At 49.3% G+C, this 16022-nt stretch overlaps 1 protein-coding gene across 2 annotated transcripts in view; it reads left to right on the forward strand.

Moving 5' to 3' along the window:
• Positions 1-16022, forward strand: part of MXI1 (MAX interactor 1, dimerization protein) — a 125234-nt gene that overhangs the window by 72121 nt on the left and 37091 nt on the right. The window lies entirely within an intron of this gene.

The following is a 16022-nucleotide window of genomic DNA, read 5'->3' on the forward strand; positions in this document are numbered from 1 at the left end:
AGTTCCAAACTTTTTTCCTTACCAGCTCTAGTCGCCTGACGCATCCTAAGCACACTCTCACATCCCGACCACTTCAACAATTCATTCCTCCATCGCCGCACAGACGGCCCCTCTTTAGATTTCCAATGCCAAGTGAGTTCGCGCTGCGCTAGTATTAATCCCAAACCAATGAATTTGCTCGTCACTTTGGTCTTCTTGGTGTGCGGGAACCAAAGAAGCAGACATGCAGCCATGTCAAAGTCTACCTCCCTATCCGTGACCGCGTTCAGGAGTTCTCCCACTTCCGGCCAGTAGTCCCCCAACTTCGGGCACCCCCACAGCATGTGGTCCAGGTCTACCTCTGGCTCTAGACATCTCGGGCACATGGCATCAAGCACCTGGAAGTGTCGTCGTAACCTCTCCGGGGTCAAATATGCCCGATGTACAATGAAAAAATGCACCTGCTGAAACCGTGCATTCCTCGTCCCTTTCCAGGTCCTGTGCAACACTTGGCCCCATATGGAGTCCGGGATTGGCTTACCTATGCTGGCCTCCCATCGCGATTTCAGTGCGACCAAAGGGCACTAGACCTTCATGTAGCATTCTGTTGTGAAGGCAAGTGACCGCCTTGACGGTGCCCGCGGCCATCACCACATACTGGCATGCCATCGTCACCTCCGGCTCCACCAGTCCACCCCCCCAGTGCCGCTGCATCGCTGTTACGACCGCCGCATGCAACAGGAAGGTTCCACTCGGCAGGCCGAATTGGTCCTGTAAAGTCTGGTATGGGACCAGCGTCCCGTCCATATAGAGGTCTCCCACCATCTGCAAGCCCAGTTCCTCCCACACCAGTAATTGGGACCAATCACCCCCGTGCGGTAGGGCAGTCAGCATTCCCAGCGGTATCTCCGGCGCATACGGCCGGTGCTTCCTAGCTCTCTTCAGGTTCCTATTCCAACACAATCTAAGCGTCCTTTCCTCCATCGTAAGATCCCTTCCAGCCAGTTTCTGTTGCATCACGATTGACGACAAGACATGTCTCTGAATGCCGACCCCTCGGTCGCTATCTGGCCCTCTGAATTCTCTGGCTACGTTCTGTGTCAGGACCTGGAGCTGCGCCGCTAGATAATATAATTCAAAGTCGGGGACGGCCTTCCCCCCCTCACAATTGGGTCTTGTCAAGGTAGTCAGTGCCACCCTTCAGCGACCCTGGCCCCAAAGAAAGCCGGTCACCAACGTCCTCAACTCCCTAAAGATTCTCTGCGGGATCCACACCGGCAACGTTCTAAAGTAATAGAGTAGCCGCGGGAGTGCCACCATTTTCAACAGTGCTACCCGACCCAACACGGACAGTGGAAGAGAGGCCCAGAAATCCATACAGCCCCTCAGCGCCCGGATACAGCGCTCCACATTCCCCTCAAGGAGGTCCGCTGCGTCATGGTAGATGCGCACTCCCAGGTAAACAAAACAAGAGGGTTCCCACACCACCGGTCTTGTGAGCTGTGGGCAGTGCGTGGTCTTCCGCAACGGAAATACACTGGTCTTGGTCCAGTTCACCCTGAGGCCTGACAGCCTCCCGAACCTGCCCAGCATGTCCACCGCGCCTTCCAACGCCCTCCCGGGATCCGCCAGGTACAGTAACAGGTCGTCGGCATATAACGATATATAGTGCGATACAGGTCCCTGTGCAATCCCGTCGTAGACGGTACCCGATCTCGCCTGCGCTGCCAGCAGCTCCATTGCTAAGGCAAAGAGCAGAGGGGATAGTGAGCAGCCCTGCCTCGTGCCCCTACAAACCGGATAAGCCGGAGAGACCATGGCTCCCAGCCGCACCCGCGCCTTAGCCGAGGAATAAAGCACTCTCGTCCAACTCCGAAACCCTTCCCCGACACCGAACTTCATCAGCACGCCATCCAGATAATCCCATTCTAAGCTGTCAAACGCCTTTTTGATATCAACCGTCAATACCACCGGGCCCTGGTCTGCCGTGGCTGCATCATCAATGACCCCGATCAATCGACGGATATTCATCGAGGTGCTCCTAGTCGGGATGAATCCCGCTTGATCCCTATGTACTAAGGAGGTCATCTGTGGTAGGAGCCTGGTAGCTAGGATACGACTTAAGATCTTGTAATCTACAGTTAACATAGACAATGGACGGTAAGAGGATACATCCAACGCATCCCTGCCCGGCTTCAGCAGCGGCACTAGCAGCGCCTCCCTCATAGAGTCAGGTAACCGCCCCAATTGTTTTGCCTCCGCGTACACAATCTGCAGCCTGGGTGCTAAAACTTCCAAAAATGTAGCGTAGAACTCGATCGGCAGCCCATCCACCCCTGGGGTTTTGTTCCGTGCCATATGACTAATAGCCCCTCTTATCTCTCCTAGGGTGATGGGGCCCCCCAGGTCCCGGGCATCTTCCATATCCATTAGCGGCAAGGGGATCCGATCTAAGTAATCACCTATTTCCGTGGCCTCTGCTTCGAGGTGGCTTGCATACAGTCCCGTATAGTAGGACTGGAAGCGCCCCAGGACCGCTGACTGCGAATAGATCACCTCCCCGTCCTCGCGTCGTACACTCATGATCGGGCACCCTCTAGGGCTCGGATCAGCCAGCCTGGCAAGGAGCGTTCCCACTTTGTCCCGCTCCTCATGCACTCTTACAGCATACAATTTATAATCATAACACCGCAATCTTTCCGTCTCAGTCGCCACAACCTCTTTAGCTTGCAACAATCGTTCCTGCAGCTCCGGCCTCTCGGGTCTTCGCTGTTCCAACCCTCGCAGCACTTCCTCCGCTTTCGTAAGGTCATTCAGCACAGTCCCTCTCACTGTCAGAAACCGTCCCATACACACCCCTCTCACCACCACTTTCATCGCATCCCACTCAATCGCTCTAGTCGCCGCCGACCCAGCATTATCCGTAAAATAGCTGTCTATGCCCTGGCGGACCGTGTCGCAGAACGCCGGATCTTCCAGCGTATCCGGACGAAGTCGCCATGAAGGAACCGCCGATCTCACCAGCTGCCATTGCATAGAGAGCAACAGCGGATTATGGTCCGAAATGGTCCTGGACAAATACTCAGAGTGAGTTACTACATTCGCCAGTGAGTTGCTGCATAGCACTGAATCCAGTCTAACATGAAGGTCGTGCAGCGCGGAGAAGTAAGAGTAATCCCTAGTGTCGGGGTGTTGGGCCCTCCAGACATCCACCAGGCCCCACTGTTCCTGCCATTCCCGCCTATGGGTCGCTAGTCGGCGCACTGGGGAGTCCACCAGAGGTGGGTGCGATCTGTCTAATAGCACATCAGAGATGGAATTAAAATCCCCCGCCAGCAATACAGGGCCTGCCAAATAATACGCCAGTGAGCGTGATAAATCCTCAAAGAAATGAGCTTGATCAACGTTGGGGGCATAGATGTTGCACAGCGCCACCTCCCTACCATACAGCCGTCCCTCAACTACCACATATCGACCCTCTGGATCTATTCTCTGACTCGTAACTTGAAATGGAGTGCCCGCCCGTATCCATATCAACACCCCTCTGGCGAACGCCGAGTACGTCGTGCCAAACACCTGACCTCGCCACCTCTTCTGCAAGGCCCCGCACTCCTTCTGCGTCAGGTGAGTCTCCTGAAGCATCGCAATCTGAACGCCCCGCCTCACCAAGTAGGCATGTACCTTGTGGCGCTTCACCATTGTTCGAATACCACGGACATTCCATGTGACACATTTCAGGTTAGGTAACGTCCCCATAAAGCATCAATCTCAACAGTGGCGCAAGCCAATAAATGTTTCCCGCATTGCAGCAATTGTACAGCCCCCTCAAAACATGTCCCCAAACTCCCCTCAACCCCCTCCCCAGGACAGGGCCTAATAACCCAGCTTCAGCCCCGTTCCAAACCTGAAACACCCAACACATCACGCTAACCTGTGGTCGTCACCACAGAAGACCGTAAGGGTCTGAAAAGGGCAATGGAGCCCCAAACCAGGACGGCAGAGCTACCACCCCGCGCCTGTAGTCCCACACTGCTAACGCAGCCCCATACCTGGCAGTCCAATAGAAGTTGGGATAGTCCACCCCGTCAGGCATCCCAGAATTGTTCAGTGGCCTCGAGCCTCACTCGTTAAATATGCCATCCGATGTCTGTGGGGTGACCTCTGGTCCCTGCACTCCCCCCACCTCAGAGTCGTCGTCTTCGGTCTTCTCCCCTTCTTCTTCCGATGCCGAGCCTCTGGAAGCGCCCTCCTGCTGCGATCCCGTGATGCTCGCCGTGGCCTCCAATGCACTCTTCCTGTCGGCCAGCATTTGTGCCTCTCGTTCGGCCCGTTGGCGCCTATTCCGGGAGCGGATGCGCTGAGATTTCCTGATCTTGACTGGTTGTTGCCGATCCCTGTTAGGCCTGTGCGCACGATCCGTCCCCGCACGGTATAGTTCCAGCCAGGACCATGCTTCATCTGGTGTTTGGAAGAAGTGAGTCCTGTCATCAATGATTACCCGCAACTTGGCTGGAAAAAGCAAGGAGTATTGGATCCCTTCCTCTCTCAGCTCTTTCTTCACTGACAGAAAAGAAGCTCTGCTCCGCTGCACCTCCTGCGTGTAGTCCGGAAAAATTGTTACCTTGATATGTCCACCTGGAAGGGCCCTTGAGATCTCGCCCTTTGGATCAGCAGATCCCGATCTTTATAGTGCAGCAGTTTAACCACCATCGGTCGGGGCGGTCGGCCTTCCAGGGGCGGCCTGGCGGGCACCCTGTGCGCTCTTTCCAGAGAGAAGATGGGGGACAGACCCTCTGGCGCCACCACTGTCCGGAACCAGTCCTCCATGTAGGCCACCGCATCACCCTTCTCAATTTTCTCTGGAAGCCCCACCACCCTCACGTTGTTCCGCCGGTTGCGCCCTTCCGCGTCCTCTGCTCGACGCTCCAGGATCGCCAGTCGGCTAATAACGTCGTCCAGTTTATGCTCCGCAGTGACCACCGCCGGTTTCAGCTCCTGGATCAGTTGTTCGTTGGATTTCACCCTGTCAGAGAGCTTGGCGTGGTCCGCTCTCAACAGGCCAAGCCCCGTCGCCACCTGCGCTATGTCCTGGTGCAGCTCTTCCTTCGTAGCAGTGATTGCGGCCAGTATTGCATCCAGGCGGAGGTTCAGCCTCTGCTCTTGTGGTGAGGACTCCGCCGGGAGACCGCCATCCGCGCCCTCGGATGTCCCTTCCCCCCGCTCAGGCGGTGCGGCGAGGTCAGCTCCCCGCGCGGCCATCTTGATTGCGGGAAACACGCCGCTCGAGCAGCCCCCACCGACGACGGCCGGCCGCGGCAATCCCTCCGGCCGCTCTGTCCCTAGGCCCACCTGGCGTCGCCCAAGGGCAGATCTCGGGTTGAGCGGCTCTCCGAGCCCCAGTTCCAGCTTGACCACGCAGCGCCAGTCGTCCTCCTTCTGCGCTCAGCCGCCAACCTCCGGTCCAGAAGTGCGCTCCGTGTTGCCCCACTAACACACTGATTGCGCCTTCAGAGACTGCAACGTCCCAGGGTGCAAGCCCCTCTGAAAAGGCCAGCTGGTATGCAGTCAGGAGCCCGTCTCCCCGGACTGACTGATCCCGCTGCTTCCGGCAGCACTGCTCCCCGTGGGTCCAAGCGCATGCTGGCGTCCAAGCACCGTTTTACCGGCCCGATGCACCACTGACTCCTACCGGGCGGTCCCACCCCCTGTGACCGGTCCGCCGGCCGCTGCCCAACCTGTCCGCTCCTCAGGGTGCCCAAGCGCCGCTGGCGGCCGCCCCCTCAGCACTCCGACAACTCGCTGCACTCCTCCACTCCACAGCGGCCCTCAGCTAGGTATTCGGGGCCCCAATCCACGTCGATCCTGGCAGCCCGGCCCCGGCTGTGATAGTCTCAGTGGCGGGTCGGCCCCACAAGCCAGCAGCGCCCCCACCGGTGCAGCGCAAGGCAAGGCTCAGCCCTCCAGCCAGTGTCCGGGGGATCAGATGGGGGAGGGGCGCCGCTCCTACCAGTCCTCCACCGCCGAACTTTCCTGCCGCTCCGGACCCGCTCCCACGGTCCTCTCCCAAGTGCGCCGACCAGCCAGGGCCTCCCAGGCGCCTACAGCAGGCCCGGCACTCCTCACGGCTCAGCCTCTAGCGCTCTCGGTCTGTCGGCGCCGCCATCTTGCCTCTGTGCACCGGCCGATCCGACCAGGCCGCCAGGTCCGCCCTCACACGTCGCCCAGGGTCCCGACGGGGGTCAGATGCTCCACACTGGGTCAGTGACCCCTCCGGAGCTCGATCGTAGCCGCCAGGGGATTCGGGGCCAAGTATTGCAGGAGAAAAGACGGGACTCGGCACGGAGCAACTCGCTCACGCAGCCATCCTGGTCGGCGCCGAAACCACGCCCCTCTTAGCTTTGTAATGTTAATGCTCAAAATTTTTTTTCTCACAGTAGTTTGTAAATCTGCAGATCAGTTGACACATTATCCAGCATTAGGGGTGTCTTTCATAGATTGACATGCCTGAATCATTCCCCGTCGTCGGAATGGGGACTCCCATTCCGACTACGGGGAATGATTCAGGCATGTCAATCTATGAAATACACCAATACTGGATAACTGCAGTTACAGGTAAGTAACGCATTTCTTATCCAGTGTTATGGGTGTCTTTCATAGATTCACATGCCTGAATCATTCCCCGTCGTCGGAATGGGAGTCCCCATTCCGACGACGGGGAATGATTCAGGCATGTGAATCTATGAAAGACACCAATACTGGATAACTGCAGTTACAGGTAAGTAACGCAATTCTTATCCAGTGTTATGGGTGTCTTTCATAGATTCACATGCCTGAATCATTCCCCATCGTCGGAATGGGAGTCCCCATTCCGACGACGGGGAATGATTCAGGCATGTCAATCTATGAAAGACACCAATACTGGATAACTGCAGTTACAGGTAAGTAACGCATTTCTTATCCAGTGTTATGGGTGTCTTTCATAGATTCACATGCCTGAATCATTCCCCATCGTCGGAATGGGAGTCCCCATTCCGACGACGGGGAATGATTCAGGCATGTGAATCTATGAAAGACACCAATACTGGATAACTGCAGTTACAGGTAAGTAACGAATTTCTTCCCTTCTTGGGCATAGTTAGAATAGTTACATCGTCTGCATACACTAGAAGTGGGATTTTCTCGTTACACACTTTGGGAATGTCCAAATTTAAGGATTTGAGATGGTTTACAACATTGTTCAAAACAGACTGAGACATAAGTGTAGAAATCTACAGCAGCCTGAATTCCCCATGTGTCAGTGATATGTTGGTGCCGCAGGAGGCAGAGGTGCATTCAGATCCCAGACGCCTTCATTACCTGGCCTCACAGATGAGACAGATGATGAAAATATGCTAATTCAAGTTTATTTCCACAGGAGAGGGTTGCACCGCTCCCTATCCTTAACGGTATTTCAGTGTCACTGTTCTTGCTGGAGTCTCTGCTCAGAGCGTTCCTTGCCTCGTCTCTTAGCTTTCTTAGTAGATACCTCTGTCTTTCTAACCTGCCGCTCTTTCTGGAACCCTGCCCACCTGTTCACCGCTGCCCAGTCTGCCACATCAGTGCTGTCTCTTTTCTTTAATCTACTGCAAATGAACAATCACATGTGTGCTATCACTCTACCTGTATGTGAGTGTAGTGCAGAGCCGTCACCGTGTTTCTCAAACTAGGTGCAGTGCTCCTGCTCCCTCCCAGTCCTAAATTAAGTTATGAGAAAGTAGTGGAACACCCCGTAACAAAAATTGAACACATTATGCAGGTATTTATGGTAATCAGGTCATATAATTTTGTCTCAACAGTTGTGTCCCTTTTGTATAATTATTTCCTGGAAAAAGGTTGTTCTAGTTTCGTGTCAGCTTTGTCCAGTCTTGAACCAGTAGAGAAGCTGAGGGCTTTCAGATGCTGCCGAGCCTGTAGAGTACCATCGAAAAGCCATAAAGGCGATTATTTAGTGGCAGGAAACCCCTTGGGGTGAAAGTGTGCTTTACAAATACACTTTCTCTGATGCAGAGTCAAACTTTAGCTTCATGAAACCTGTCCAGACATGGGGGCCTTGGTGACATGGAGTCATCATGTCACACCTGTATGATCGCTCTCCTCCCCGTGTTTCTCACTCTAACAAAGAGAAGCATTGGATCGTATAAAACCACAAGCTGGCCAATTTCACATACAAGTTGTAAATCTGTAGCCATAGATTTACATGTGCATGCGGGCGCAAATGTACAGATTTTTGCTATTTCCAATAATAGACTGGAAAAGCTGTGCCAGGACCAGATTTCCAGGCATACTCGTGGGAATGTCAGGTACTCAACTCTTCCTGCGAGCTCCTATTCTAGATGTGCAGACATCTCTGTAGGGGAATAGGCTTGGCTGGAGTGAATCTCTGACCATTTCCAGGATCGGAAGCAGCAAAGAGGAGTTTAGGTCCAAACGTATATGTTTGTGAACATTCCCAAACTTCCAAGGCAAACCGTCCATTGGAACACCCTCTTTTCACCAGTTCGTGGGATTTAAAAGTTCAGATTTCTCCCAACTTATGTCAGAGTAGTTCTCACATGCAAAAAACTGGGTTCACGAATGGTAGAAATCCCTTTGTGAACGTAACATTTATGATAGAATTTACATTTGTGAATAGGGGAAAAAAACGTAATTATTTCATTCTGGTCCTTCCTAGTTGATGCTCAAAATAACTGGAGAGTTTAAAGAAGCTCTCCACCCAGGGATTAGAGTCGGTGGGTGTCCTTTCTTTCAGGGACAAGCCGTGCCTTTCAACAGAAGACAACACTGAACCCTTGTGCAAGTGCCAAGCGTATATCATGTCCTGGAAGTGCTCTACCAAGAAACAATGTTGCGCTTGTAACCAGAAATGACCTTACCGTCTCTGCTGTTACCTAATTGTTGTTGGGAAACTGAAGTACAGGAAGGTAAAGAAGAAGACTGCTTCAAGATTGCACTGTTTGTCAGTGGCTGCGCCGGGACTCCATTTTATAGGAGCCTAAGTTCTGGCTCCTGCCTCTTTCTACTGTTGTGCCAAAAGAATACATGCTGGCATCATACACATCCATCAATTACAGCATGCAAGTGTTGAGTATGTTGAAGATACCCATTTTTTTCATGGCGTACCTACCAACTCTACTGAACATGCCGACGCATTACATGCGCACTGACTTCTCTGCATTTTCAGGCACACTGCTTGTCGACCCAAAGGCAAGGACCTAAAAACACTGTCTCCAAATATTCTAAGACCGAAGATCTATTGGTAATTTATCCTATCCTCGAACATTCAGGCATAATTCCATGCCTCCCTTCTTTTTGAGCCGAAGTACGGCTACTTCCAGGAGACACAGACACATGGGCAGAAGCAGCCGTTAGAGCCCCTCCATGGACCCACGCCAAGCCTAAATGTATCAGAGAATAGGAGGCGGGAGAACATTTAACTTCACCCTCCATGTTAAAAACTGTTATACTTTGCACGTTATCCTTGTTCTTCGGTTGACCATTATTTAAAAAGGGCAGGATCTGAAAAACGAGCCAAGTAGTGCATTTAAAAACATACCTTCCCTGTTGAGTAGTAAAAGTGGGTTTCCTAGACAACTCTGAAGAAAGATGTGGAGAGTCGCTCCCTCATATTTTTCTTTAAATATTGTTGATGTTTTTTTGGTGGGCACTTCAAGAAAATCAATAGTTTTCTGAGACAATTCCAATGGGGGGATTAAGCACATTTTTAGTTCCTTGATCTTTTGCAGGACACCTGGAATCCTTGGATATGAATCCAGGACGCATGCCGTGCATGAGGTGCGGTTGAAATGCGCTGTGCCTTTGGCAGGGGTGGAAGAGGAGATGATTGGACAGGGAGGCTCACACTAGTGGCTAACACATTCCAGAGTCTGGGCACGATTCCATTTCTCTCCTGGCCCGAATGTGCTGCCACTACTCCGACTCGACCAGCTCCTATAACTATTTAAAACCCGGGCACTGTCCCATCTCACACTGCCAGCCAGTGGCAGCAGCGTGAGACAGGCTGCAGCAGAGCCGAAATATTGAGATTGCATATCAGGAGATGACTGGTAACCTGGCTCATTGTTTTACCCTCAACATCTGCATGCGATTAAAGGAACAGGCAGCTCATTTTGTTGTAGGTTATGATTTAAAGTTTTATAAACATCTGCTTTAAGTGCAGTCTTCTCAATATCTTACTCTAGTGTGAATTTCCAAGATGGAGAGTGGCAACCAGACAGATGAAAGCATCTTTTCACTTGTCCTCTCTTGGAAATGCATGAAGACAGAGTTCTAGACTAGAGGTGGGGTAAATATCTTGTATGTCCTCCACCGTAATGGGTATGAACTGTATAGAAATGGAACCCCACGTCTACTGATAGGCATTGGTAGGCCCATCGTGCATGTATAGACACGTTTCTGACTTCCTTAGTGAATGCCATTTGGACTGTTACTTTCAAAATTCCAGTTCTTTCTTAGTGCGCTATGTTTGAGCCAATTACTTGGAAAATAATGCAATCTAAAGATAGTGAATTGGGCCCAACATTTTGCTAGGAGATTTTACAGCTGGGCTGAGTCTCAACGAGTTGCAAAATCTCTCAATTGAAAAGAAAAAATCACACCCTGCTGCCTTTAAAAGCCTCAATAAAGTCAGGCCAATTACACTTTTGTCTGAAAAAATAGATTTGTTCGCAACAGCAGGGTCACCGACTTGCGTAGTGTGTTACTAATGCAGGACATTCAAATCACCTTCAAAATCCAAAATAATAAATTCCGGCGGTTCTGATTGCAAACATTAGGCCTGGGCTCTGTAGTTTACCAATGGATGTAGCAGTCCGAGGCAGAAGCACACATTGCAAAACATCCAGTAATGATTTTTGTTGCCTAGATGAGTCCTGTGCCACACATGTGCATCACAGCAGCCAGTAAAATTAACATTTGCATAATTCATACTAGGCTGACCTCTATTTTGAATCCTCACTCTCTGACCTGAATGCATGATCTAGGGTTTAATGAGGGACGGGCTGTTTGTCAATTTTGAGGATCTTTTACCGGCTGCATGAAGGCAAATTGACATTTTGTGAGGCCGGATAAAGCATGTATAGTTTGCACAGTGGTACGCTCCAGAGGTGCTGAGCTTCTAGAGGCATAGAATTTGTATGCCAATAACTTTCAAAAACCTCAGAACAACCATGAAGAACTGCACTTTCAGCCTTATTCCAGATCTGCTTCCGTTCTTTCACCTGCATTTGCGCACATTTTTAAGCAGAGAGAGATATTTTCTAAACATCTCGCCGGAACGAAGGGTTTAATGGGTACAGCTTGGTCAAGAGCTTCAGCCAGAAACCCAGTTTTACGAAGACACTGAGTAAAGTGAGCAGCATTGCTGTTTCTTGGAAAAAGGCATAAAAGCCTCTGTACATGGAAAGCATTTTTTGTTTTAAGCAAGAACGTTTTTTAACACTAGTACTGCTACAAAATAAAGTGTTTTGTACCATGCCAATCCGATTTATATGGTCTCACTCTATGAAGCCAGAGACAGCCTGTGCACTGCTGGAAAAATAAGGAAAGCACTGAATCGCAATTAAAAATCTGGAATTAAAGCACCCACTTACACATACTGCAGAAACGACACATTTCATATAATCTACAGAAACAAAACTGGAAAACCAGTGTGGAAAAACCTCCTTGCAACCGTTTTGGATGTGTAGCGGAAGGGGTAGTTCAACATTAGAAGCTATTTTCTTGCAATTTACTTATATGAATGTCATAAGTGTATTTGTAGAATGATAAAAACAAAAGGTCATGTATACAAATTACTGATGACACTATAGGACAGTGCCAGGGGCTACTCGGCTGTAGAAGGCCACATGAAAGCAAATTGGTTGCAACTAAACGCAAACAAGTGGTTAAGAACTGCACAATGCTTATCGTCGCCAGAGGTAATAAACATATGTGTTTCTTTTTCCTAAAAAGCTGAAGTAATTTGGTTGATAAGCCCCAGCTTTGGTACCTTACCCATTTTATAGTAAAAAATCATGTGGCTAGCATTAGAGCCTATTGAGCACAAGGTTAGACTATTGTATGTACACAGGCATTGTCGAAGGCAGTAGGTTTGGCTTGAGTGTGCCAATGCATGTAAACACAGGCAATCACTCACAAATGATGTTTGCAGCGGTGCATCCACAAATGCTGTTTATCACATTAAAGCCTGTCCTATTTGCTTCGCCGTTGCTGCTGGGAAAACAACAACAAGGATTGCTTTTTGTATAGAATGCATAGAGAAGATAAAGAATTTAATGTGACAACTAGCATAATGATCGAGTACACTTTTCAGAGGCAAAACAGTCCGTCATACAAGCCGGTGAAAGCATTGAGGCGGCATGCTACACCAAGCAGTATGTGGTGAAAGGGTGGCATTCCTCTGGGTGAAGCCATAGCCCACTTTATGTATATTTCATTGCACTGGTAACTAGTCCATGTATGTTCAGACCTGAGGATCAGACCCTGGTAAACATCAACAGAAGACGTGTGCATGTTCAACAAAAGTGTGTCAGGTCATAACTAGTTTGGTGGGGTTTTAACAAATGAACACTAGTGAAACGTTGCTTCTGAAAACGCTGTATAGAAACATCTACTTGATGGTGGGTGTGTATGTTTCCCTTTATTAGTTACCTGTTCTAGCCTATTGCTCTCCTTTTTCGCCCACTAGGTATTGCCAGCACCCCCACCCACCCTCTGCGTTAATCAAATGTTGGCTTTCTTCTTCTTGCCCCACCACCCCCACCCACATACTTGTATTTTGTGTGTGTTCGTTTGTGTTAACTGTATTCTTTTCTGGTCCCCTGCTCTTTGCTTGTGCTTCGTCTCTTTGTCTTACTTCTTCTTCTGTTCATCTTTCACTTTCTCATCATCCTCCTCGCCCCTCACTGAGCCCACTGCCCCTCTCTTTGCCTCCCAAATGTCTCCCCTAAGTTCCCATGGCCTCTGTTCCTTCCTTAGAGACACAAACGACGGGAGCTACTCACACAATAGCGAGTCGCACATGTATTCATTTAAATCAATAGTTCTGAATTGTGTAGAAAACATGTTGTCCTCTTGCTGGTTTATTTGGTCCACTCAGGAACACGAGGAGTATTAATTTATCGCTGCACAGGGCGAAGTAACACTGAACTGTCAGCACCGCCTGTGTGCCAATCAGCAGTCACGAGCTGCTGTCGAGAGACCATGGCAACACGTAGATAGCACGAAGGGTTCAAACTTCAAATGCCCACAATTAAAATGGAAAATATTGTCGGTGCAGCAACCACCATCCTTTCAAGCTTACTTTTTCAAGTGCCTGCTCTGTGCTAGCAGCAAATGTGAAACGCCTGGCAACGTGGGCGCGTGCTCGGTAAGGTCTGTTCTTCATCAGGGGTCCATGCCTTCGGCACCTCACGCTGCGCAATTGGTGCCAGTGGCGCGCTGGGAGTCAGCGTTTCCAGAGGTCCTGGTGCCCTGCTGTCACTCCGAAGAACATGGCGTTCTGCGCTGCAGTCCGTGGCAGCGTGTTTGTTTATATCCAAAAAGCGGCGAATGCTTCTATGCCATGTACTCTTAAAATGCAGCACTTCCTGGGTTGAACACAGCCGGCAAATGCAACGCGATTGCGTTTCATTTCATTGCTTGACAGACGCCATTTTATGCTGTCTAGCGAGCCATTCACCCAAAAGCCAGCTCGAGCCACTCTTAAGGGCTGCTGGGGAAGAAACGGTACTTAAGCTGATGTAATGCTTTCAAAGTGCAGAGATGTCGCAGGTTACTGAAAAATACATTCTGGGAAGGTGATGTTTGAGCTTTGGGACCGTGTGAAAGGTGGGAGAGAGCATGCTGTTGTAACCTCCACACATCAAAGGAAAGGACATTTCGGCTCAGAATTAAGTCTAAAAAGTGCTAAATAGAGCAACAACAAAAATGGGCCTTCTCCATATTTTATTTTACCTTGCCTCCTTTTTCATCATTATCACATGAGAGCACCTGGTAATACACAGGTTCAGGGTGTGAACTGTACAAAAGTATTTAGTGTTTTGTTTTAGTATACTACTATAAGGTTGCCCCCTGCCTAATAAACAACCTAAGCCACATTTAGGTCCACATGACGACTGACCTGACTCTTGGTTTACTAATGGCATTGTTGTCAGGCAGCGGTGGAATCTGGAGCATGGCTATTTCTAAGCTCACATTTAAAAAAACATCAGTTTTAATAAATAGCTCTCAATGTATTCATATTATCCGGTGTCATAAAGTAAAATGCGTTCCCATGTTAAAGAAAAACACTTTTTAACATTTTGAAGCACCTTTATCATATCTTTAAATTATATACGTTGCATGATATACATGCTGAAAATTTTCATAGTTCGGCTCGCGCATGGTCTCTTAGAGCTAAGCAGGACCCTTGGCATGGCTCTGCTCTCCTGGTTAATTTGTTTGCCCACCGAATACTAATTCCCCATAACCAAGCCAGGATCCGTTTCAATCTTAAGTGTTCTTCTTCTATTGGACAAGCAGACGGAAAAGTATAAGTTTCCATTTTCCCAGAGATCAGAGAGGCAGCCTTACTTCTTTCCCAAGAAGAACAGGAAGCATGCTTCCTTTTATTTGATCCATTCTTCGTTAGGAATTATGGATAATCCTGGACTTCTTCAAACTCTTAGGTATTTTCACATACTGTTATATGGAAAGCCAGTCTATACTAATGCACAGCTTCATTGTTTTGTCTCAGGCATATGTTTCCTTAGTACACAAACAAGTAATGTAGCTATACAAAACTAGTCATAACTCAAATACCGTCTTACTCTTGTGTATTTAACAACACCGTTCTGATTTAGGATATACTCAAAATACTTTGTCAAGTCAAAAATGTGAGAAATTTCAACAATTTGGTTGTGTACAACATTTTCAAAATGGAATGTATGCATCTTTTGTGCTGTCTTCTTCAAAACGAAGAGGCCTACTCACTTTGTCAGGCCTGTCCTCGAAGTCCATTCTATGGTTGCCCTCTCTGACAAGAGTATGTTTCTCTAGTTGAGTTTCTAGATCCTCGTACTGTTTATAAGGTAGCTGAACTGTGACTGCTCTTGGCAAACGGTGCACAAACCTTGTTGTGCTGCTCGGTCACAGTAACATTGGCCGTAGCCAAATCACCTTTACCAGCAGTGCTGCACACCTCTCAGTAGGCAGGGGTGGAGCTGTGGTAGTGGTGAAAGCCAGTTGATTCTCTGACTAGTGGAGACAGGATACAACTGCTATTGACAAACCTATGCATGCACCTAAACTGGTAGGTGCAGTTATAACACGTGCAGTGCTTCTTTGTCGGTCTGAGGTTGTTCTGCCCAGGGAATCTTTCATTGGGTCCTCATCCCCATAAGAGGACCCACCAATCAGCCAATCACAGCTCAGTGCTGGCGTAACCTGGGTATGATAATCGGTGCAATTATCATTTTCCATGTTCTCTCCAAGGGTATAAACAGTGGGCTGCTTGTCTTCTTATTCCTTGACCAGAAAGTCAACCTGTTGGCATTCTGTTACCAACAAGAGCCAGAGGACATAAAAGCGGCAGACAAAGCAAGTAAGTCTGGCCTTACCTCAGAACAGCCAGGCATGCACCCCTCCCAAAATGTGCACATAGGTTTGGCTGCATATTTTGGAGGATACGGCTACTTGTGTTGATCAACCTTTACCTTCGATCACACAATTTGGGCAAGTGGGGAATAAGCATTGATCCTACGTTTTCTGGTTTTACGTTGTGCAATTTAGCCATTAGATGTGTATCTCTTTCTCGCTCCTATCACAGGTTAAAGCCTTTCCTTTAATTCTTTGCACACGAAGAGCGTTGGTGGCAGCCAGAAGCCACGTAGAGGCACCGCTCATTTGGGCCTCGATGGTCCAAGAAGACCTTGAATCTTTCCCAAGATAAAGATAAAAACGAATTTATGGTGGAAATTAGGAGCGATTTTAACTAGCAAAAAGTG

Source organism: Lissotriton helveticus, chromosome 5_1 (assembly GCF_964261635.1).
Source record: "Lissotriton helveticus chromosome 5_1, aLisHel1.1, whole genome shotgun sequence".
NCBI classification, from domain to species: Eukaryota; Metazoa; Chordata; class Amphibia; order Caudata; family Salamandridae; genus Lissotriton; species Lissotriton helveticus.